The 26,266-nt window shown below is 36.2% G+C and overlaps 1 pseudogene; it reads left to right on the top strand.

The window, feature by feature from the left end:
- Window positions 1-24,237: 24,237 nt before the first annotated feature.
- Window positions 24,238-25,286, top strand: LOC101125258 (translation machinery-associated protein 16-like; annotated as a pseudogene).
- The last annotated feature ends 980 nt before the right edge of the window (window positions 25,287-26,266 follow it).

Below are 26,266 nucleotides of genomic sequence, written 5' to 3'. Positions count from 1 at the left end.
CATCCGTTGTTTCTTGACTTTTTAATGATCACCATTCTAACTGGTGTGAGATGGTATCTCATTGTGGTTTTGATTTGCATTTCTCTGATGGCCAGTGATGATGAGCATTTTTTCATGTGTCTTCTGGCTGCATAAATGTCTTCTTTTGAGAAGTGTCTGTTCATATCATTCGCCCACTTTTTGATGGGGTTGTTTTTTTCTTGTAAATTTGTTTGAGTTCATTGTAGATTCTGGATATTAGCCCTTTGTCAGATGAGTAGGTTGTGAAAATTTTCTCCCATTCTGTAGGTTGCCTGTTCACTCTGATGGTAGTCTCTTTTGCTGGGCAGAAGCTCCTTAGTTTAATTAGATCCCATTCATCAATTTTGCCTTTCATTGCCATTGCTTTTGGTGTTTTAGACATGAAGTCCTTGCCCATGCCTATGTCCTGAATGGTAATGCCTAGGTTTTCTTCTAGGGTTTTTATGGTTTTAGGTCTAACGTTTAAGTCTTGAATCCATCTTGAATTAATTTTTGTATAAGGTCTAAGGAAAGGATCCAGTTTCAGCTTTCTACATATGGCTAGCCAGTTTTCCCAGCACCATTTGTTAAATAGGGAATTCTTTCCCCATTTATTGCTTTTGTCAGGTTTGTCAAAGATCAAATGGTTGTAGATGTGTGGTATTATTTCTGAGGCCTCTGTTCTATTCCATTGGTCTATATCTCTGTTTGGTACCAGTACCATGCTGTTTTGGTTACTGTAACCTTGTAATATAGTTTGAAGTCAGGTAGCATGATTCCTCCAGCTTTGTTATTTTGGCTTAGGATTGACTTGGCAATGCAGGCTCTTTTCTGGTCCCATATGAAATTTAAAGTAGTTTTTTCCAATTCTGTGAAGAAAGTCATTGGTAGCTTGATGGGGATGGCAATGAATCTATACTTGGGCAGTATGGCCATTTTTCATGATATTGATTCTTCCTATCCATGAGCATGGAATGTTTTTCCATTTGTTTGTATCCTCTTTTATTTCACTGAGCAGTGGTTCATAGTTCTCCTTGAAGAGGTCCTTCATATCTCTTGTAAGCTGGATTCCTAGGTATTTTATTCTCTTTGAAGCAATTGTGAATGGAAGTTCACTCATGATTTGGCTCTCTGTCTGTTTTTTGTGCATAAGAATGCTTGCGATTTTTGCACATTGATTTTGTATCCCAAGACTTTGCTGAAGTTGCTTATCAGCTTAAGGAGATTTTGGGCTGAGACAATGGGGTTTTCTAGATATACAATCATGTCATCTGCAAACAGGGACAATTTGACTTCCTCTTTTCCTATTGAATGCCCTTTATTTCCTTCTCCTGCCTGATTGCCCTGGTCAGATTTTCCAGCACTATGTTGAATAGGAGTGGTGAGAGAGGGCATCCCTGTCTTGTGCCAGTTTTCAAAGGGAATGCTTCCAGTTTTTGCCCATTCAGTATGATATTGGCTATGGGTTTGTCATAAATGGCTCTTACTATTTTGAGATACGTCCCATCAATACCTAATTTATTGAGAGTTTTTAGCATGAAGGGCTGTTGAATTTTGTCAAAGGCCTTTTCTGCATCTATTGGGATAATCATGTGGTTTTTGTCTTTGGTTCTGTTTATATGCTGGATTATGTTTATTGATTTTCATATGTTGAACCAGCCTTGCATCCCAGGGATGAAGCCCACTTGATCATGGTGGATAAGCTTTCTGATGTGCTGCTGGATTTGGTTTGCCAGTATTTTATTGAGGATTTTTGCATCAATGTTCATCAAGGATATTTGTCTAAAATTCTCTTTTTTTGTTGTGTCTGTGCCAGGCTTTGGTATCAGGATGATGCTGGTCTCATAAAATGAGTTAGGGAGGATTCCCTCTTTTTCTATTGATTGGTATAATTTCAGAAGGAATGGTACCAGCTCCTCCTTGTACTCCTGGTAGAATTTGGCTGTGAATCCATCTGTTCCTGGACTTTTTTTGGTTGGTAAGCTATTAATTATTGCCTCAATTTCAGCTCCTGTTATTGGTCTATTCAGAGATTCAACTTCTTCCTAGTGTAGTCTTGGGAGGGTGTTTGTTTCCAGGAATTTATCCATTTCTTCTAGATTTTCTATTTTATTTGCATAGAGGTGTTCAGAATGTTCTCTGATGGTAGTTTGAATTTTTGTGGGATCGGTGGGGATATCCCCTTTATCATTTTTTTATTGCATCTATTTGATTCTGTCTCTTTTCTTCTTTATTAGTCTTTCTGGCAGTCTATCAATTTTGTTGATCTTCTAAAAAAACCAGCTCCTGGATTCATTGATTTTTTGAAGGGTTTTTTTGTGTCTCTATCTCCTTCAGTTCTGCTCTGATCTTAGTTATTTCTTACCTTCTGCTAGTTTTTGAATGTGTTTGCTCTTGCTTCTCTAGTTCTTTTAATTGTGATGTTAGGGTGTCAATTTTTTATCTTTCCTGCTTTCTCTTACGGGCACTTAGTGCTATAAATTTCCGTCTACACACTGCTTTCAATGTGGCCCAGAGATTCTGGTATGTTGTGTCTTTTTTCTCATTGGTTTCAAAAAACATCTTTATTTCTGCCTTCATTTCGTTATGTACCCAGTAGTCATTCAGGAGCAGGTTGTTCAGTTTCCATGTAGTTGAGTGGTTTTGAGTGAGTTTCTTAATCCTGAGTTCTAGTTTGATTGCACTGTGGTCTGAGAGACAGTTTGTTATAATTTCTGTTCTTTTACATTTGCTGAGGAGTGCTTTACTTCCAACTATGTGGTCAATTTTGGAATAAGTGCAGTGTGGTGCTGAGAAGAATGTATATTCTGTTGATTTGAGGTGGAGAGTTCTGTAGATGTCTATTAGTTCGGCTTGGTGCAGAGCTGAGTTCAATTCCTGGATATCCTTGTTAACTTTCTGTCTCATTGATCTGTCTAATGTTGACAGGGGAGTGTTAAAGTCTCCCATTATTATTGTGTGGGAGTCTAAGTCTCTTTAAAGCAAGTCTCTAAGGACTTACTTTATGAATCTGGGTACCCCTGTATTGGGTGCATATATATTTAGGATAGTTAGCTCTTCTTGTTGAATTGAACCCTTTACCGTTATGTCATGGCCTTCTTTGTCTCTTCTGATCTTTGTTGGTTTGAAGTCTGTTTTATCAGAGACCAGGATTGCAACCCCTGCCTTTTTTTGTTTTCCATTTGCTTGGTAGATCTTCCTCCATCCCTTTATTTTGAGCCTATATGTGTCTCTGCATGTGAGATGGGTTTCCTGAATACAGCACAGCGATGGGTCTTGACTCTTTATCTAATTTGCCAGTCTGTGTCTTTTAATTGGAACATTTAACCCATTTACATTTAAGGTTAATATTGTTATGTGTGAATTTGATCCTGTCATAATGATGTTAGCTGGTTATTTTGCTCATTAGTTGATGCAGTTTCTTCCTAGCATTGATGGTCTTTGCAATTTGGCATGTTTTTGCAGTGGCTGGTACTGGTTTTCCCTTGCCATGTTTAGTGTTTCCTTCAGGAGCTCTTGTAAGGCAGGCCTGGTGGTGACAAAATCTCTCAGCATTTGCTTGTCTGTAAAGTATTTTATTTTTCCTTCACTTATGAAGCTTAGTTTGGCTGGATATGAAATTCTGGATTGAAAATTCTTTTCTTTAAGAATGTTGAATATTGGCCCCCACTCTCTTCTGGCTTGTAGAGTTTCTGCCGAGAGATCAGCTATTAGTCTGATGGGCTTCCCTTTGTGGGTAACCAGACCTTTCTCTCTGGCTGCCCTTAACATTTTTTCCTTCATTTCAACTTTGGTGAGTCTGACAATTATGTGTCTTGGCATTGCTCTTCTCAAGGTGTGTCTTTGTGGCTTCTCTGTATTTCCTGAATTTGAATATTGGCCTGCCTTGCTAGATTGGGAAAGTTCTCCTGGATAATATCCTGCAGAGTGTTTTCCAAGTTGATTCCATTCTCCCTATCACTTTCATGTACTTCAATCAGACGTAGATTTGATCTTTTCAGATAGTCCCATCTTTCTTGGATGCTTTGTTCGGTTTTTTAAATTCTTTTTTCTCTAAACTTCTCTTCTCACTTCATTTCATTCATTTGATCTTCCATCACTGATATCCTTTCTTCCAGTTGATTGAATCAGCTATTGAAGCTTGTGCATTCATCACGTAGTTCTTGTGCCATGGTTTTCAGCCCCGTCAGGTCATTTAAGGACTTCTCTACATTGGTTATTCTAGTTAGCGATTCATCTATTCTTTTTTCAAGGTTTTTAACTTCTTTGTGATGGGTTCGAACTTCCTCCTTTAGCTTGGAGGAGTTTGGTTGTCTGAAACCTTCTTCTCTCAACTCATCAAAGTCATTCTCTGTCCAGCTTTGTTCCATTGCTGATGAGGAGCTGCGTTCCTTTGGAGGAGGGGAGGCACTCTGATTTTTAGAATTTTCATTTTTTCTGCTCTGTTTTTTCTCCATCTTTGTGGTTTTATCTACCTTTGGTCTTTGATGATGGTGATGTACAGATGGGGTTTTGGTGTGGATGTCCTTTCTGTTTGTTAGTTTTCCTTCTAACAGTCGGGACCCTCAGTTGCAGATCTGTTGGAGTTTGCTGGAGGTGTATTCCGGACCTCGTTTTCCTGGGTATCAGCAGCGGAGGCTGCAGAATGGCAAATATTACTGATCAGCATGTTGCTGCCTGATTGTTCCTCTGGAAGTTTTGTCTCAGAGGGGTACCCGGCCGTGTGAGGTATCAGTCTGCCCCTACTGGGGGGTGCCTCCCAGTTAGGCTACTCAGTGGTCAGGGACCCATTTGAGGAGGCAGTCTGTCCATTCTCAGATCTCAAACTCCATGCTGGGAGAACCACTACTCTCCTCAAAGCTGTCAGACAGAGACATTTAAGTCTCCAGAGGTTTCTGCTGCCTTTTGTTTGGCTATGCCCTGCCCCCATAGGTGGAGTCTACAGAGGCAGGCAGGCCTCCTTGAGCTGTGGTGAGCTCCACTCAGTTCGAGCTTCCCAGCCACTTTGATTACCTACTCAAGCCTCCTCCCCCAGCCTCACTGCCACCTTGCAGTTTGATCTCAGACTGCTGTGCTAGCAATGAGTGAGGCTCTGTGGGCATGAGACCCTCTGAGCCAGGCACAGGATATAATCTCCTGGTGTGCCATTTGCTAAGACTATTGGAAAAGCTCAGTATTAGGGTGGGAGTGACCCAATTTTCCAGGTGCCATCTGTCATAGCTTTGCTTGGCTAGGAAAAGGAATTCCCTGACCCTTTGCACATCCTGGGTGAGGTGATGCCTCGCCCTGCTTCGGCTCATGCTCGGTGCACTGCACCCAGTGTCCAACAAGCCCCAGTGAGATGAACCCAGTACCTCAGTTGGAAAATGCAGAAATCACCTGTCTTCTGCATTGCTCTTGCTGGGAGCTGTAGATTGGAGCTGTTCCTATTCAGCCATCTTGGAACCACCCCCCATGACTATGTGAGGGTGCTTTCCAAGGAGAACTACAAACCACTGCTAAAGGAAATAAGAAAGGACACAAACAAATGGAAAAACATTCCATGTTCATGGATAGAAAGAATCAATATAGTGAAAAATGGCCATACTGCCCAAAGTAATTAATAGATCCAATGCTATTCCCATGAAGCTACCATCGACTTTCTTCACAGAATTGGAAAAAACTACTTTAAATTTCTATTTTTTTTTTTTTTTGAGACGGAGTCTCCTTCTGTCACCCAGGCTGGAGTGCAGTGGCACAATCTTGGCTCACTGCAACCTCTGCCTCCCAGGTTCAAGCAATTCTCCTGCCTCAGCCTCCCTGGTAGCTTGGATTACAGGCACCCGCCAGCATGCCCGACTAATTTCTGTATTTTTAGTAGAGAAGGGGTTTCACCATTTTGGCCAGGATGGTCTCAATCTCCTGATTTTGTGATCCGCCCACCTTGGCCTCCCAAAGTGCTGGGATTACAGGTGTGAGCCACAGTGTCCAGACAAAAAACTACTTTAAGTTTCATATGGAACCAAACAAGAACCTGTATAGCCAAGACAATCCTAAGCAGAAAGAATAAAGCTGGAGTCATCATGTTACCTGACCTCAAACTATTCTACAAAGCTACAGTAACCAAAACAGCATGGTACTGGTACCAAAACAGATATATTGACCAATGGGACAGAATAGAGGCCTCAGAAATAACACCACACACCTACAAGCATCTGATCTTTGACAAACTTGACAAAAACAAGCAATAGGGCAAGGATTCCCTATTTTTAATAAATGGAGTTGGGAGAACTGGCTAGCCATACACAGAAAACTGAAACCAAGCACCTTCCTTACGCTTTATACAAAAATTAACTCAAGATGGATCAAAGACTTAAATGTATGACCTTAAACTATAAAAATCCTCGAAGAAAACCTAGGCAATACCATTCAGGACATAGGCATGGACAAATACTTCATGACTAAAACACCAAAAGCAATTGCAACAAAAGCCAAAATTTACAAATTGGATTTAATTAAACTAAAGAGCTTCTGCATAGCCAAAAAAAGTATCAGCATGAACAGGCAACTTACAGAATGTGAGACAATTTTTGCAATCTATCTGTCTGACAAAGGGCTAATATACAGAATCTACAAGGAACTTAAAGAAATTTGCAGGAAAAAAACCTAACAAAAAGTGGGAGAAGAATATGAACAGACATTTCTCGAAAGAAGACATTTATGTGGCCAACAAATGGATGAAAAAAAGCTCATCATAACTAGTCATTGGAGAAATGCAAATCAAAACCATAATGAGATACCATCTCCTACCACTTGGAATGGCAATCATTAAAAAGTCAGGAAACAATATATCCAAAGTCAGGAAACAATATATCCTGGAGAGGATGTGGAGAAATAGGAATGTTTTTACACTGTTGGCGGGAGTGTAAATTAGTTCAACCATTGTGAAAGACAGTTTGGCCATTCCTTAAGGATCTAGAACCAGAAACACCATTGGACCCAGCAATCCCATTACTGGCTATATATCTAAAGGATTATAAAACATTCTACTATAAAGACACATGCACATGTATATTTATCGCAGCACTGTTCACAATAGCAAAGACTTGGAACCAACCTAAATGCCCATCAATGATACACTGGATGAAGAAAATGTGGCACATATACACCATGGAATAATATGCAGCCATAAAAAAGAATGAGTTCATGTTCTTTGCAGGGATATGGATGAAGCTGGAAACCATCATTCTCAGCAAACTAACACAGGAACAGAAAACTAAACACCACATGTTGTCCCTCATAAGTGGGAACTGAACAATGAGAACACATGGACACAGGGAGGGGAACATCACACCCCAGGGCCTGTTGGGGGGTGGGGGCAAGGGGATGGATAGCATTAGGAGAAATACCTAATGTAGAAGATGGGTTGATGGGTGCAGCCAACCACCATGGCACATGTATACCTATGTAAGAAACCTGCACTTTCTGCACATGTATCCCAGAGCTTAAAGTATAATTTAAAAAAAAAAAGAAACTTTTTTTTCTTTTAAAAAAAAATAAATCACCTTACTGTGATTTGCACAGACCATTTATGACATGCTTGGACTTTCTGGTTTGCCGTGAACATCCTTGCTTTTTAAACAACCAGTCATTTTATTCTCAGACTAAGTTTATCATACAAGATTCTTTCTCATGTGAAATTATCTCCCTTTAAGCTTTCTTATTAAAAAAACTATTTTTATAACCTCTTTACATCTCTTTTATTTCCTGGTTCCTTTTACCTGGTTTTATCCATGACCTTTAAATAAGCTTTGAATTAGATGAAAATTGTTCACCTTTTTTTTAAAAAGGTGCACATGTTTTTAAGAAAAAATGTTTTCCTACAAATATATTTTTATTGGAAAATACCCAAATAATGAAATATGTACTATTAATTTAGAATAACTTTAGATTCTAAATTATGAGTTTGTCTACAAGTATTTATCCTATTACATTTACCTAATTATTTTATTTTTTAATCATTTACCTAGATTATCTATAAAAATTGTGATTGTCAGTATTAAGGTGTAGGACCACCATCACAAAATTATAACTGAGACAGGAAAAAAAGATTTGACCTAACTAACTCCATGTTCCTTCTAACCTCCAAGTTGTCTTTGTTCATTCCTGGGCATAGGCTGAACTAACTTTGGGAGGAACTTAGTTTATAGTTTAGCTTTGAGACAAAGACAATAACAGTCCTTTCCCAAAACAAACCTTACTGCCTATGGACTTCACTGACTAAAGCCGAAAGATTAGAAGTTATGGTAACCTTACTAAATTCAAGATGCAGTTATTTTTATTAAATAAATATGAATGTCTTATTTATTAAGGGTCCCACAAGCAATGATCATTCTGTCTTGGGCTGGATTTATAGTTTTGTAACCCTTATGCCAAATTTTGATATATTGCAGTATTTGGAAGGGATAAGTATGAAATTTCTTGATTATAAATTGCAAACGAAAATGTATGCTGGCAATTCTTAAGACATTCCTAATATTACTTTACCAATAATTTTAAAGCTAACTTGTCTATTAAAGCTTTTACTTAAGTTATGTAAGCTTGAATAAGCATTTGACTAGTCTTTTATTTTTGCTGATAAAGTAATTTGGTTATTTCCTTAAGCCAATTAATTAGAGCTCTTAAATATATTTTCAGTAGTGAAACATTGTGTACACAACACTTTAATATATAGAAGTATTAGGCATGCCAATAGAAGTACATCTTATAGATTTATGAAAAACCTTTTTTTCCTATCTTAGACTTTCAGATTCTTAACCTGTTTCCAACCCTAGGCAGTTTTCAGCTAAATAGCCTTAAAATTGCATATTAAAGGAAACAACTCAGGTGAAAATGAAATAGCAAAATTTACATCATAGGGTACAGAGAGGAAACGTTTGGTAGTGTTTAAGGGAGATTAAAGATGGATGCCAAATCAAACATAAAATTACATAAATCTATCATAGGATTGTATAAGGAGACCAATTTTATTTAGGTAGGGACTACCTATCTTTTAAATGCACCTCTGAGCTCTGGGCAGAGCCCATATTGAATCCTGGGTCTCCAAAAAAGGAAAATTATAATGAGATTATACCATGTGATGCTTTTATGATGCACTTCAATTTCTTTTTTACAAAGACATTTCTAAATTTCTAGATCACACTCTTCCTTAAAAACCCAATAGTAACCTCTGTTGTGATAACTATTTTTGTCCAAAATAAAAGGTAACACAATACAAAAGTAGGCAGTTCAACATCTGAGACAAACTTTTCTGTTTACTTTCTTGGGGTTACATAAGAAAAAACAGGTTTCTCCCCTAAAGGGAGTCTGGTACCTTCTTCATTTTCTTTAAGAAACCCCAGGATATTATAAACTATCTGAGGTCCCCATGCAGCAGAGGGTGCCAGAGAAAAGAGAGACAGCCAAAGTAAGTGAAGAAAACAGAATTCAATCAACTGAGAAGAAAAAAACTTGTACTGAAAAAAAGACAAGTTCCTAGAAGAAAAACAAAAATAAAAACTTGAGGGCCTTTTAAATACAAACATACACATATGCACACACACACACCTCTTTTTTTAGGGGAATTTAGCCACTTCAGAGGACTTATTCCCCATAAGTTGGAACTTCCTTCAGATTTGATCAAGTCAGATAGAGTCAATCAAACTTAATGGGAAAAAGACTGGAACAATGACAAGAGCAGAAACAAACAACAACAACAACAACAAAAAGTTAAGCCAAACAAATGATTGCACAACTTATATGACTACTTAGCGCTCTAATGATAAGGAGAAATTAAGACCAGCTTGTTGTTAACTTTAGCCAAGACAAAACCTCAATTTAGCTACTTACCTAAGGATGAGTCTCAGGCTGAAGACAGCTGTCTACCATCCTAGAAGCAGAAAAAAAAAAACCTCATCTTCCTTGTCAGAAGTGAGCTCAAACTCCACAAAGGAGTTACCCACCTTCCATAATCATGGAAGTAGAAAAACTTGTCTTTCTTGTTGGAATCAAGTAAAACTCCAATAAAAGAGGGAGTTGTACAGCAAAATAAACTTTAGATCTAAACAAAATTTGAGGAGATTAAGGATTCTCTGAAGGGGGTTCTCTCAGACCTCAGCAAATTGTTCTGTTGGTTTGAGTCATAAAGTTAGCTCATGCTGGTATCTGGCACTGAGAGGAGATTTCTCAAAGTTCAGCGACAGCTCCACTCAGAATCCCTTCATAGTTACCAAAATGTGAACCCTGAAAATTTGAGACAGGTCTCAGTTAATTTAGAAATTTTATTTTGCCAAGGATGCACGTGTGTAACACAGCTTCAGAAGGACCTGACAACATGTGCCCAAGGTGGTCAGAGCATAGTTTAATTTTATACATTTTAGGGAGACACGAGACATTAATCAACATATGTAAAATAAACATTGATTATGTCTGGAAAGGTGGGACAACTCAAAGTTGGGAGAGAACTTCCAAGTCGCAGGTATATGAGACAAATGGTTGCATTCTTTTGAGTTTCTGATGAGTCTCTCCAAAGGAGGCAATCAGATATGCATTTATCTCAGAGACCAGAGGGGTGGCTTTGAATAGAATGGGAGGCAGGTTTGCTCTACGCAGTTCCCAGCTTGACTTTTCCCTTTTGCTTAATGATTTGAGGGGCCAAAGATATTTTTCTTTCTTACCATGATGGGTGCTGGAATCTTGACCATCTCAGGTTACAGAAACATAGGGTCTCCTCAGTTAAGTAATTTACTCATCCATATTTCTTCTCATTCAATAAATAAGTCCCAAATTCTGGCTAATGCCAGATACTATGATTGATCTTGGGGATGCAAAGATGAACAGAACAGTCCAACAGCTGATGATCTCATAAGGGAGACTGGTGATATAAACAGATGTAATAATTTAATATAGAATACCATTACTGGTTATATACCCAAAGGAAATGTAATTAGTATGTTAAAGAGTTATCTGTACTCCCATGATCATTACAGCATTATTCAAAATAGCAAAGATGTGGAATCAAACTAAGTACCCATCAATGGATGATGTATAAAGAAAATGTGGTATGTTTTGTACACATATAGTACACCGTGGAATACTATATAGCCTTAAAAAGAAGGAAATTCTGTCATTTGAGACAACGTGGATTAACCTGGAGGACATGAAGTTAAGTACAATAAGCCAGGCTCAGAAAGACAAATGCTTCAGGTCCTCACTTGCAGGTGGAATGTTAAAGTTATTAGATGTAGGGGGTAGAATGGTGGCTACCAGAGGCTGCGGGTAGGGGCAGCAGAGTGGGGAGATATTGGTAAGAGAAGATAAAGTTTCAGTGCAGCAGAAAAAAACAAGTCATTGACATCCATTTTACATCCTAGCAACTATTGTTAATAATTTATTGTATATTTCAGACTTGCTAAGGGAGTAAATTTCAAATGTTTTTACCACAAAAATAAATATGTATGGTGATTGATATGTTAACTAGCTTGATTAAATCCTTCTACATTTTATATCCTTTCAATGCCAGAAAGACCATTATAACATATATAATGCTATATTATATTATAACATTGCATTTTATACCATAGATACACATAATTATAAACTCAATACAATTTCTTTAAAAATAAGGTACAAAACTACTGAATTGCCATAAAAAATGCACCTTTTGCATGACTCTGAGGTTCTACTAAAATCACACCAGTCCTTGACAAGACTCCTGAGTCCCTGGATGTGAGGTAGGTGAAGAGGGAGGGTTGAGGATGGATGGATGTATCTTTAGACCCTTCATATGGACTGTAAAACAATTTTCTTGGAAACCTAGAACCCTAAAGCTGTCAGCTTCTGTTTGCTGCCTGGGAGATATTTGAGATGTTTCCAATGGCTGCTGAAGGTATCTGCCATTTCTTCTTTGGTCTTACTTGTGAATGACTGAGAGTCAATCTTGCATTGGTGCAATTAAAACCCACCCACCAATTTCTACAAACACTTTAGGAGACCTGCTATGTGTCTCTGTGTGTTTACTTCACAGAAGGTTCACAGATAATATCGTCTGACTTACTTGAGAATGGAATATGATAGTGACAATTTATTTCCTTTTTTTCAAAGAGAAGGGGAAAAATTATTAAATATAGAATAAATTAATGGGCTACTAAAGGAAATTTGGCCAAGTGTTTCACAGATCATTTGGCAAAATATCAAAATGAACTTAAGAAAAAGTTTTGGTGATTAATACCCCAAAACTAAATTTCAGCAAAGTTAAATGTACAGAAACCAAATTGTGGGGCACTGGGGAGAGAGTGTGTTAGAACACTCAAGACCTTTGTCTTTTTGGCTTTGAAAGGATATAAAAAGGGCAATAAATTAAGGAAAGACTTTTGCTGTTGTTGCCTGATATGGTTTGGATCTGTGTCCCTGCCCAAATCTCATGTCAAAATGTAATCTCCAATGTTGGAGGTGGAGCCTGGTGGGAGGTGATCAGATCATGGGAGTGGATTCCCCCCTTGGTGCTGTTCTTATGATAGTGAGTGAGTCCTCATGAGATCCGGTTGTTTAAAAGTGTGTGCCACATCCCCCCTTTCTGCCTTCTTCCTGCTCTGGCCATGTGAGTGGTTTGCTTTCCCTTTGACTTTCACCATGATTCTAAGTTTCGTGAGGCCTCAACAGAAGCCAAGTCAATGCCAGAATCATGCTTTCTGTACAGCCTGTGGAATAGTGAGCCAATTAAATCACTTTTACTTATAAATTACCCAGTCTCAGGTATTTCTGTGTAGCAGTGTAAGATTGGACTAATATATTGCCTGAGACAGGAATATTTGGGAGTTGAAGAAACAAAGCAAGGAGAGAGAGAGAGAGAGAGAGCTGTGAAGGTATGATTATTGTGAAAAACGTGGAAAAAAATTTCATTTCAGAGATGAAGAAGGAGATGTCTCCTGCAGCCTAGGTGGACACAGGAGTATTGAGACAAGTTATTTAGGTCAGAGTGAGTGGGGGCTCAAGTACACTTGCAAGCTGTGTGGGCTTTGGATAGTCTTTTGTCATTTCTGTTTCTCAAGTTTTTCAAATGTGAAATGAGAATTTTACTCCTTGGGATGTAATTTGGTCTATAAGTTGCTCAGTACGTTGCCAAGTACTTAACATGCACCTAGTAAATGGCAGTTATTATTAGTGTAAATATTTTAAATTTATTTAACAAATATGTGTTGCACACCTACAGTGCAACAGGTAGTGTTTTAGGATCTGAGACTTGGGAGTAGAAGTGTTGTCTTCTTAGACAAAGTTCATTCTCTATAATCTCTATGTTGATTTTGCTTGAAATCTTAGCTGTGTGGCTGAAAAAGACAAGAACAGACTTGGATGTATAGATGTAGGAGTGAGAGAGAAGCAACAATTACATCTCCTTACTCTTTGCCCATTCCATACAGGAGATGATAGACAACTTGGACCACTATACCCCATTTATGATATATTCACCAGGACATCTCAAAAACTCCAGAACATCCTTGATTTTCTCAGGGTCATCAACTGGTACCAAGCCTTCTGTGATGGTTAACTTTATGCATCAACTTGACTGGGCTAAGGTATGCCCAGACAGCTGGTAAAGATTATTTCTGGGTGTGTCCATAAGCATGTTTCCAGAAGAGATCAGCTTTGGAATCAGTAGACTGAATAAAGAAGAGTCATCCTCACTGATGTAGATGGGTATCATTCAATCCATTTAGGACAGAAATGATCAAAGAGGCAGAGGCAGAGTGAATTCTCTCTACTTGAGCTGGGACATTTCTCTTCTCCTGCCCTTGGGCATTGGAACTCCTGGTTCTCAGGCCTTTGGAGTCAGACAGAGAATTACACCATTGGCTTCTCTGGTTCTCAGGCCTTCGGACTTGGGCTGAGTTACACCACTGGCTTTTCCTCCAACTTGCAAATAGCATATTATGAAACTTCTCAGTTTCCATAATCCTGTGAACCAGTTCCTATAATCTCTGTGTGTGTGTGTGTGTGTGTGTGTGTGTGTATGTGTGTGTGTGTATGTGTGAGAGAGAGAGAGATAGAAACACACACACACACAGAGAGAGATTGTGATTGGATTGCCATATAGCACATGGCAATCTACTCACAATCCACAAAAATTTGAACAAATGCTGAGACTGAGATAGAGGAGATTTTTTATCACCCGTCTTTCCCTAGTTACCTTAAACTTGGAAATTATGTTGGGGTTTTCCAGAAAAGAGAATATATAATTCACACACACATACAAACACACACACACTGAGGAAGGTTAGGCATTAATTCAAAATCCTTCTCTGCCCCCATCCCACACACACTTTCAGCTATTTTATGGATCAAGAGTTTAATTTTAGGATATATGGAAACTTTTAAAGTTCAGCCCCTTATTTCAGATTACTGTAAGTGCTTGCCACTACCTCCTCCAACACACAGCTATTTGTTCTTTGCCTCTCTCCTTGTCTTAATACTCAACACAAAGTATGGGTATAGATGTGTGTATGTGTGTGTGTGAATTATATAATTTGTTTTCTGGAAAACCCTAATATACCTTCTAAATCCTAGGTAACTAGGAAAAGATGGATGAAAAAATCTCCTCTGTCTCAGTCTCAGCCCTTGTTCAAATTTTTGTGGGTTGTGAATGGATTGCATGTGCTCCAGACTATAAAGGCTGACATTATATGGAGGAGTTTAATGTTGAAATAAATCTGCAACAAGTGATATGACATGTATTGTAAAGTGTGTATGTTGTTAGGGCCCCTCAGAAATTATCCCAGTTGCCCATTTCCTTACTACCTCTGCTTTGCACATTGGCCAGGTGAATCCAATATCCAAATGCTCAAACAATTGAGATTAGAAGCATTCCAGGAAGAATGTAAAAATGAATAGAGTCCCTGAGTTTATTGTGTCAAATAATGTCTCTTTATAACAATAGAAACCAAATGAATGAAAGAAACAAAATATGCCTTTAAGAACATTTAAAGCTGTAGAAATAGCAGCTGGTGAAAACAGCATAAGGAATGGGGGAATGGTTACAGGTAAGTCTATTAGTAAGAAACAAACAGCTGCATTATCAATTTATTATAATAGTGTAGTGTTATTAGTTTGCATTCCTACCATATAGTGTATAGGATGATTTGGGTAGCTAGAGAAAATCTGGAGTGTGGGACACTGTGGACCATGATGGAATGCACTTTAGATAACAAGAGGACAGGGAAAGATTTCTGAGAAAAAAAAGCAGAAGAAAGGGACAGGATGGTTTTTTCAGAACGTGAAAGGAACATAACAAAGAAAAGTAAAGTATTTTGAATTTTTGACTAGTGCCAGTCCTCTCAGTTCACTGAACACCTTTCTATCTATACCTATATTTAACTTTGTCTTGAGTATTCAGACAAGGAAAGTGGCAAAGAACAAATAGCTGTGTGTTGGAGTGGGTGGTGGATCTGGGACAATTGGGCTGAACTTTATTTTTAAGCGTTTCTAGATATCCTAAAATTAAACTCTTGGTTTATAAAATAGCTGTAGGGGTGGGGGGGTGGTGGTGTGGACAGAGAAGAGTCTTGAATTAATACCTAACCTGCATTTTTTCCTCATTTTGAGACTCAGTCCAGCAGGGATTAACATCCAGGTTTTGGAATTAGACCTTGCTTTGGATTCCGGCTCTTCTGTTTTAAGTCTAAGTTAATACATCTTAGAATGGACAATAAGAGAATCTTTCTTAGAGTTACAATGATGACTAAAAGAGATAACACATACAAAGTGTTTCTCTCACAGTGCCTATAACACGGTAATGGTCAATAAATGGTACACATTATCGTTTATTGTTATTATCTGTCAGGGTTGTTAGGGGGATTGGGATCAGGTGTTAAGGAGGACTTCCACTTTAAAGTTAACGCAGGTGGATATATGAGCGACCTACTTCTTATTAGATGGCAACCAAATCAACTCAGGAATTGAATCCCCCCTCCCTCGCCCCACCACAAACCAAGTTTAGAACCTATTCTGAGGTATCCAGCCCAAATGATGGAAAACCGAGAGGTGAGAACAGATCTTGGGTACCTCTGTTTACTGTAAATAGCTTGCTCTGTTTGAAAGAGGTAAAACTGCATGAGGAGGGTAGATTCCTTTGGAGTGTGTTAGGAAGGAAGGAAGTCTGGGCATGGGCAGGTTTGGAATGTTATGACTATGAGTGGCCTATGAGTAACTAGTTTGAGGTATGAGTTGGAGACTACAGCTGACTTTAGATAGAGGCTCATGGAATTGAGCTATGAGAGGGAACTTTTAAGCATATATACAAGATATATGGCAGAATGAGCCAGAAGCCAAATGTTCTAACCTAATCTCTATGTCACCTAGTTATCACATGGGAAGTTTTCTTTGTCGAGCAAATCTGGTCATCAAGATGTCTTTGCTGGAGGCCCCCTATGCAAGGGTGGTGAAAAGTAACTGGAAACATGATCGGAATAAATAGAGTTTGAGTTGTGTCTAGTGATGCATTCAGCACTTTTCTACAGAGCACAAAAAGATACCCTGTCTCTTGGTGTGTGATGGAACAGTCTTGAGAAGTGAGTATGGCTTACACCCATCCTAACTTCCACCTCCAGGGCTTCTCAGGGCAGGCCAAAGGGCATAAAATGAAACCTTTCACTGAGCAGGGCACTCTATTTTATGGGGATATATGGCAGAAGAAAATGAATAAATCTTAAGGATCAGGAAATGCTTGGGTTTCCAAGCTGATCCTTGTGACTGACATCAGTGGAAATGTACCCCAATTCAGGTTGGCCCATTTGGGGGCCCCCAAATTATTCTCATTCATTACAGTCAAAGAAAAGAGTATTTATCACAGGACTTCTCTCATACACACCCCTTGCTTTTGTCTGATAAATTAATGAGAAGTATTATATGCAGGTTGAAGCTTGGGAGATATTAAGACACAGCTCTGGATGTTTCAGTTGAGATGGACCTTAAAAACTATCCAGCTCTTTTAATTCTCCAGCATGCAAACAAAATGTAGTGGGACTTCTTGGCCTCCATAATCAAGTGAGTCAATTCCCATAATAAATCTTCTCTGATATATCTACATGCATCCTGTTGGTTCTGTTTCTTTAGAGAACACTGACTAATAAAGTGTACATCTGTCAAAATTTACAGTATTAAAAAATAAAACTAATAATTCTAAACAGTATATTTATTAGAAATAAGAATAAACTAATTAAATGTTAACATAAATTACATTTTTTGTGATAGCATAAGATATTTTATGGAAAATAACTCTATTTTCCAAAAAAAACCTAAGTGACAAGAATGGCATTGTTTCATATTTTTAAAATGTTTAACTTCATAGGAGATAGCTGTATTCTCACATCTGCTTCTACATTAATTTTGTTGTAATTTGCTATTATGAATGAAGTGTATAAAGAAAATCCAGCCTCACATAAATATGCAGATGGAAAAAGAGTATTTAATAGCTATCTGATATAATTATTTGATACTACACTAAAAGTCAAGAGGTAGCGTTATGAAGGTTAGTTGCAATATGAAATATAAAAAAATACATTTTCATGTACTGTTATGTTAAAGTCTATTGATTTGTCTTTACTGTGAATATATATTTTATTCATGTGTGCTTTCATAATATCATGCTATGGTCATTTGAAAAATATTAATCCACTGACTTCTGCAGATCTTCCAAATGTTTATACATTTTGTTATAAGGTGCCAAGAAATCTCTTTTGCTAATATCACCACCAATCTGAAAAAAGAAGTCTTTAATTATTGGGTAACTTTCAAGCTTTTGGTACTGCATACAAGTTTTCTAACTTTTGCTTGTGTGCTCAATTTTATCATTGTCAACAAATTTCTCAGTTTTTTTCAGTGAAATGCTGGGCTCAATGTGCTCTAGTATGAAACTGAAGGGTATATACCTATTTCTCAATTTGTCATAAAGAATATTAAAAATACAAATACTAAGGATTTAAGATGTAATGAAATTAATCATTTTTCAGCTCATTAAGAACCTTCCTAAGTGAATTTGACTTTTTAATATTGTGAGTGGGTAACAGTAATATATATATATATATATATATATATATATATATATATGACTATCAGCACAATTTGTTGTGGCTTCCTAAAACACCAGAGTTTTACCCAGATTTATTCTGCACCATCAAAAGTAGAGTTTGGAAAATAACTCTATTTTCTTTAGCCTCCCCTCCTTATTACCCTTCTCAGCCTCTGGTAACTTCTATTTATATTCAATGTACCCATTAATTCAATTTTGGTTTTTCTAATTCATGAACACTTAATATCTTTCTATTTTTGGTATCCTCTCCAATTTCTCTCATCAGTGTTTTATGCTTTTATTATAGAGATCTCTCTCAACTCTTTGGTTAAGTTTATTCTCATGTATTTTAATTTTTGTAACTATTATAAATGGTATTGATTTCCTAATTTCTTTTTCAGGTTATTTACTTTTGGTATATAAAGTGCTATGGATTTTTGTGTTTATTTTGTATACTACAAGTTTATGAAATTTGTTTCTTAGTTCCATTTTTTTGACAGAGTCTTTAGGGTTTTCTAAATATCAGAGTATATCATTTGTAAACAAGAACAGTTTGACTTCTTTTCCAATTTTCATGTCCTTTATTTCTTTTTTTTTTTTTTTTGCTTTTTAAAAAAAAAAATCAACTTATTTAGTGGTACATGTGTAGGCTTGTTATATTTGTATATTGCATGACAGTGAGGTTTGGGATACAATTAATCTCATCGCCTAGGTACTGAGGGTACTGAGCATAATACCCAACAGTTGCCAATAGTTTGTTTTTCAACCTTTGCCCCCCTCACTTCCTCTCCTCTCTAGCAGTCTGCAATATCTATTGTTGCTATTTTTTATGTTCACAAGTATTCAATGCTTAGCTCCCACATATAAGCGAGAACATGAGGTATTTGGTTTTTAGTTCCTGTGTTACTTTGCTTAGGATAATGGCCTCCAGCTGCATCCATGATGTGGCAAAGGACACGATTTTATTCTTTTTTATGGCTGCCTAGTATTCTGTGATGTATATGTACCACATTTCCTTTATCTAATCCACCATTGATGGGTACTTAGGTTGATTTCATGTATTTTCCATTGTGAATAGTATCACAATGAACATATAAGTTCATGTGCTTTTTTTGATAGAATGATTCATTTCCCTGTGGGCATATATCAGTAGTTCTGTTTCAAGTTATTTGAGAAATCTCCAAACTGTTTTCTACGGTGGCTGAAGTAATTTACATTCCCACAAATAGGGTATACATGCTCCCTTTTCTATGCAGTCTTGCCACCATCAGTTGTTTTTTGACTTTTTAATAATAGTCATTCTGACTGTTGTGGAATGGTGTCTCATTGTGGTTTTGATTTGCATTTCTCTGATGATTAATGATGTTGAGCATTTATTCATATGTTTATTGGCCACTTATGTATCTTCTTTTGAGAAGTGTCTGTTCATGTATTTTGCCCATTTTTTAATTGGGTTCCTTTTTGCTTGTTGAATTTATTAAGTTCCTTATAGATTCTGGGTATTAGACCCTTGTGAGATGCATAGTTTATGAATATTTTCTCCTGTATGTAGGTTGTCTGTTTACTCTGTTGATAGTTTTTTTGCTGTGTTTATTTCTTAGTTGTCAATTTTTTTTCTGTTGCAATCTTTTTTGAGTACTTAGTTATAAATTATTCTCCAAGGTCAATGTCCAGAATGGTGTTTCCTACACTGTCTGTTAAGATTATTATAGTTTTAGGTTTGACATTTAAGTCTTTGATTCATCTTGAGTTAATTTTTGTATACAGTGAAAGTAGGGGTTCAGTTTCATTCTTCTGCATATAGCTAGCTAGCTATCCTAGCACCATTTTTTGAATGGGGAGTCCTTGCTCCATTGCTTTTGTGGTCAATTTTGTGAAAGATCAGAGGGTGTGTGGCTTTATTTCTGGGTTCTCTATTTTGTTCCATTGGTCTATGTTTATGTGTTTGTATCAATACCATAATGTTTTGGTTACTGTAGCCTTATATTATAAAGTCAAGTAACTTGATGTCTCTGGCTTTGTTCTTTTTGCTTAAGATTGTTTTAGCTATTTGTGCTCTTTTTTGATTCCATATACATTTTAGAATGATTTTTTCTAGGTATGTGAAAAATGATATTGGCAGGTTGATAGGAAGCATTAAATATGTAGACTGCTTAGAATAGTATGGCCATTTTAACGATATTTATTCTTTCAATCTATGAGCATGGAATGTTTTTCCATTTGTATAATCTGTAATTTCTTCCAGCAGTGTTTAATAGTTATTCTTGCAGAGATCATTCACCTCTTTAGTTATATGTGTTCCTAGGCTTTATTTTGTGGCTATTGTAAATGGGATTGCGTTCTTTATTTGGCTTTAGGCTTGAATGTTATTGGTATATAAAAATACTATTGATTTTTCACATTGATTTTGTATCACATGGCTTTACTGAAGGGGCTTATCTGTTCAAGGAGCCTTTTGGAAGAGACTTTTTAGGATTTCCTAGGTACAGGAATTTTATCATCAGTGAAAAGAGATAGTTTGACATCTTTTCCTATTCAGATGCCTTTTATTTCTTTCTCTTGCCTGATTGCTCTGGTCAGCACTCATAGTACTATGTTGTATAGAAGGTGAAAGTAAGGATTCTTATCTTTCTGTTTCTCAAAAGAATTGTTTCGAGTTTTTGTCCATTCACTATGACATTTGCTGTGGGTTTTTCATAGATGGCTCTTATTATTTTGATGTATGTTCCTTTGATGCCTAGTTTGTTGAGTGTTTTTATTATGTATGAATGAAGTATTTTATTAAAAGCTTTTTCTGCAGATACTGAGATGATCATACAGCTTTGGTTTTAATTCTGTGTATGTGATGAGCCACATTTATTGATTTGTGTATGCTGAACCAAACTTGCATCCCAGGAATAAAGCCTACTTGGTGATGGTGAATTAACTTTTTGATGTGCTGCTAGATTTGGTGTGCTAATATTTTGTTGAGGACTTTTTTGTCTATGTTCATCAGAGATATTAGCTCATAATGTTATTCTTTCAATGTGTCTTTGCTTGGTTTTGCTGTTAGGGTGATGCTGGCTTCACACAATGGGTTAGACAGGATTTCTTTTTCCTTGTTATTTTGAAATAGTTTCAGTAGAATTGGTCCCAGCTCTTCTTTGTACATCTGATACAATTCTCTTGTGAATCCATCTGGTCTAAAAATTTTTTTGGTTTGTAAGTTTTGTTTTTAATTACTGATTCAATTTTGGGTCTTGATATTGGTTTATTCAAGGTTTTAATTTCTCCCTGACTCAATCTTGGGCAATTGTCCATTTCCAGAAATGTATCAATTTCCTCTAGATTTTCTAGTTTGTATGCATAGAGGTGTTCATAATAGTCTCCAAGTGATCTTTTATATTTCTGTTGGATTGATTCTAAAATCCCCTTTGTCATTTCTGATTGTGTTTATTTGGATCGCTCTCTTTTTTTCCCTTGTTAATCTAGTTAGTAGTCTATCAATCTTGTTTATCCTTTCAAACAACCAATTTTTTTGTTTTACTGATTCTCTGTACAGATTTTTGGGTCTCAATTTTGTTAAGTTCTGCTCCAATTTTAGTTATTTATTTTATTTTGCTAACTCTGGCATTAGTTTTGTGTGTGTTTTTCTAGTTCCTCTAGATGTTGTAGTGGGTTGTTAACTTTAGATCTTTCAAACTTTTTGAGGTAAGCATTTAGCACTATAAGCTTTCTTCTTAAGAGTTATTTTGCTGTATCCCAGAGATTTTGGTATGTTGTGTCTCTGTTTTCATTTATTTCAAAGAACTTATTTCTGCCTTAGTTTTGTTGTTTACCCAAAAGTAATTCAGGAGAAGGTTGTTTAGTTTCCATGTAATCGTATGTTTTCTGGAGATATTCTTGGTATTGCTTTATATTTTTATTCCACTGTGGTTCAAGACTATGGTTGATATAATTTTGACTTTTTTTGAATTTATTGATACTTGCTTTATGGCTGAGAATGAGGTCAATCTTGGAGTATATTTTTTGTGTAAATCAGAAGAATGTGTTTTCCATGGTTGATGGGTGGTGATACGGTTTGGGTGCTCGTCCCCTTCAAATGTCATGTTTAAATGTTATTCCCAATGTTGGAATTTGGGCGTGGTACAAGATGATTGGATCCTGAGAACAAATTCTGGTGAAAGGAAAATAAATCTTGGGGCCCCCAAATTACTAAACTAAGAAGAAAAGTCAAGCTGGGAACTGATTAGAGCCAACCTGCCTCCCATTCTATTCAAGGTCACCACTCTGCTCACTGAGATAAATGCATATCTGATTGCCTCCTTTGGAGAGGCTAATCAGAGACTCAAAAAAATGCAACCATTTACCTCTGATCTACCTATGACCTGGAAGCCCCCTCACCACTTCAAGTTTTCCCACATTTGCTTTGAGTTTTCCCGCCTTTCTAGACAGAATCAATGTTCATCTTGCATATGTTGATTGATGTCTTATGTCTCCCTAGAATGCATAAAACCAAATTGTTCTCTGACCACCTTGGGTACATGTTGTCAGGACCTCCTGAGGCTATGTCATGGATGTGCATCCTCAACCTTGGCAAAATAAACTTCCTAATAAACTGCGACCTGTCTCTGATTTTGGGGATTCACAGTTTCTAAATCAAGCCATTTCTGCTTTAATACTTGGTGCTTCTGAAATAGCAGCAATTTGTCCTAGCTGAAATATAGTAATGAGATTTAAAAACGTTTTTTTAAAAGGAGCTCAGTTGTTAAAAGTCAGCTTAATTAAAGGCTAACATCCAAGATGAGTGTGTGTGTGTGTGCATGTGTTTGTATTTAAAAGGTCTTCATGTTTTGTTTATATTTTCTCTTTTTGGACCTTGTCTTTTTTGGAGCAAAAGTTCTTTTTCTTCTCAGTTGACTTAATTCTGTTTTCTTCATTAATAACTATTGCAACAGAGGCTACTCTGGGGATTTTTAAGAAAGAGGGTACTTCAGACACTTAGAAATGTCTTTGTTTAAAAAAAATTTTTTTAAGTGCATTGTAAAAACATCACACGGTCTAATCTCCAAATAATTCTCCCATTTTGGAGATCCAGGATTCAGTGTGGGCTCTGCCCAGAGCTCAGAGATCCAGTTAAAAGATAGGTAGTCTCCATCTAAATAAAATTGGTCTCCTTATACAATTATATGATAGATTTCTATAATTTTATGTTTGACTTGGCATCCATCTTTAATCTTTCTCCAGCACCACCAGACTTTTTCTCTGTGTACCTTATGATGTAAATTTTGCTATTTAATTTTCACTTGAGTTGTTTCCTTTAATATGCAAATTTAAGGCTATTTAGCTGACAACCGCCTAGGCTTCTGAAGCAGGTTATCAAGAATCTGAAAGCTTAAGATAGGAAGAAAAGTCTTTAGGAATCTATAAGGTGTACTTTCTATCAGCATACATCTATGTATTTATGTGTTGTGTACACAAAGATTCACTACTGAAAATATATAAAAGAACTCTAATTAAATGGCTTAAAGAAAAATAAAAGTGATTATATCAGATACTTTATCAAAAAAGGAAAGACTATTCAAATGTACTTTCAAGTTTACATGACTTAAGTAAAATTTTTAATAAATCAGCTAGCTTTAAAATTATTGGTAAAGTAATATTATAAATGTATTAAGAATTGCTAGCATACATTTTTGTTTGCAATTATTAAGGAATTTCATACTTATCCCTGCCAAATACTATAAGGTTTCAAAATTTGGCATAGTGGTTACAAACTATAAACCTAGCGCAAGACAGAATAATCTTTGCTCGTATAATCTTTAATAAATAAAACATTCATATTAGTTTAATAAAAATAGAACTATAAATTCCTCCCAAAGTCCAGGAATGAACAAGGACATGTTGGAGGTTAGAAGAAAGATGGAGTCACTTAGGTCATATTTTTTCCATTGTCTCAGTTAGAATTTTGCAGTGGTGAGCTTCAAACTTTAAATGATGACTATCACAGTTTTTATAAATAATCTGGATAAATGAATAAAATAAAATAATTAGATAAATGTAATGGAATACAGACAAATGTGTCAGAATTTAGAATCTGAAGTTATATTAAGTTAAATAATAAATATTTTATTATTTGGGTATTTTCCAATAAAAATATATTGTAGGAAAACATTCTTTTTAAAAAAGTTTCCTTTTAAAAAAGGTGAACAATTTTTATCTAATTTAAAGCTTATTTAAAGGTTATGTATAAAACAAGGTAAAAGGAACCAGGAAATATGAGAGATGTAAAGAAAGTTATAGAAACAAAGAGGTATCTTTTGGTAAGAACACTTAAAGAGAAATAATTTTATATGAGAAAGAATCTTGTATGGTAAATTTAGACCTAGAATAAAATGACTAGTTGTTTTTCACAATAAAAGGATTCATAAAAAATAAAACAAAACAAAAACTTTTGGGGATTCAGCCCAGGTACTCGTGTGAGCTGCTGCTCCTGTGGTTCGTGGGATTGCCTGGGTCTAGAGTGTGGAGCTCCTCCGTGACAGCGAGGACATCACCATGCCTAAAACATCAAAGGGAAAAAGTGCGGGACTGGAAAAAAAAAGTAACCCATCCATTTAGTAGAAAAGCAGCTCAAATTACAAGAGAGGCCCACAAACAAGAAAAACAGAAAATTGAAGAATGAAAAAGCCTTGTGTGAGGCTTTTTTCAACCTTATTTGTGAAAACCTGCAGCGGTTTCAAAATCATCTTGATCCCCCAAAAAAGGGATATTTAAAGAAAGATGCTTGTGAACTAATTGAAAGATATTAAAATCGATTCAGCAGTGAGCTGGAGCAGACTGAGTTACATAACAGTATCAGGGACAGGCAGGGGAGGTGGCACCGTTCCCGGGAGACTGTCATCAAGCAGACGATGGAGCGGGAGTGAGAGCAGTATGAAGGATATGGTCTTGAGATTCCAGACATTCTAAATGCAAGTAACCTCTAAACGTTTAGGGAATGTGACTTTAATCTGAAGAAATTGCCAAACACTAAAATAAGAAAAATTTGTGCTAATGATGCAGTTCCCAAGAAGTGCAAGAGGAAAACTATTATAACTGTAGACCAAGATTTAGGGGAATTGGAACTAAACAATGAATCAAGTGACTCCAATGAGGAAATGACTGCAGTGGCATAATTGTCTTTGCTTGAATTAAAAATAAATAATTTAAGAGCTGCAAATTATATTCATTCATTATGGTAAGTAATTGTCAAGATAAAATAATTTCATATTGACAGTCATTTATATGATGAGGGTTTAATTTGTAGTTTCAAAAATGGTGTTATGATATTTATCTTAAAATGAAGGTTGCTTTTCATTAAGTTGCTAAAATAGATAGACATGATCTGCAAAAGCTGTTTAATCTTTTTCATCTGAATTTTGGGCCGGAAAGGAGCAATATAACTAAGGACAAAAAATGTTTTGTTTTTCTTGCGTATTTATGATCACCTAATTTCACATTTTGTGAAATGGACAGTAACCTGTTTCCTAAAAGATTCCTGTGGGTACTTTTTGAACTTTGATAATAGCAAAATTGTCTTTCAGTAATGTCACACTAATCCTTCTTTTAAGCATGAAATCCATTTTCCTTTTTTACAAAATAAGGGAAAATGTGATAAGAAATTTGTATACACTGGTGCATTATAGATTATTATTTATCATCTGAACCAGAGTTAAATGGTAAAAAAAAAAAAAAATCAGTGATGATTGTTATGTTGAGCTCTCACAATTAATTTACCTTTTAACAAAGGGGATAAAGAGTTTCAGTTTACCTCCTTTTAATTGTATAATTTTTTTTTGCTTTTTTATTGTGAAAAGTGATAGGTTTTATTTGTGGAGAGAGAACTAAAGATCAGAGAACCAGTGATTTTAATTATGTTACTTTTTCTTCTAAGAGATAAATTAAATTGACATATAATTCAGTATTTTCAGTATCATGAAAAGCATGAATGTTGTATAATTTTCTTCCTCAAAAAACTCGTTAAATGCAAGTATCCTTAACATGTTTTTAAAGGAGCACAATGCAGGTGTATTTGAGTATTTTCAAGAAAAGAATAAAAACATCAATACTGGATTAGGTTAACTGGGTGTCAACTAAGTCTTGTTAACAGTTTACCTAAAGTATTATAACTTTTCTTTACTTCTGAAAATTACAAATAAAATTTAT

Source organism: Gorilla gorilla, chromosome 9, assembly GCF_029281585.2.
Source record: "Gorilla gorilla gorilla isolate KB3781 chromosome 9, NHGRI_mGorGor1-v2.1_pri, whole genome shotgun sequence".
In the NCBI taxonomy this organism is placed as follows: Eukaryota; Metazoa; Chordata; class Mammalia; order Primates; family Hominidae; genus Gorilla; species Gorilla gorilla.
This window is presented reverse-complemented; position numbering and strand designations above follow the sequence as displayed.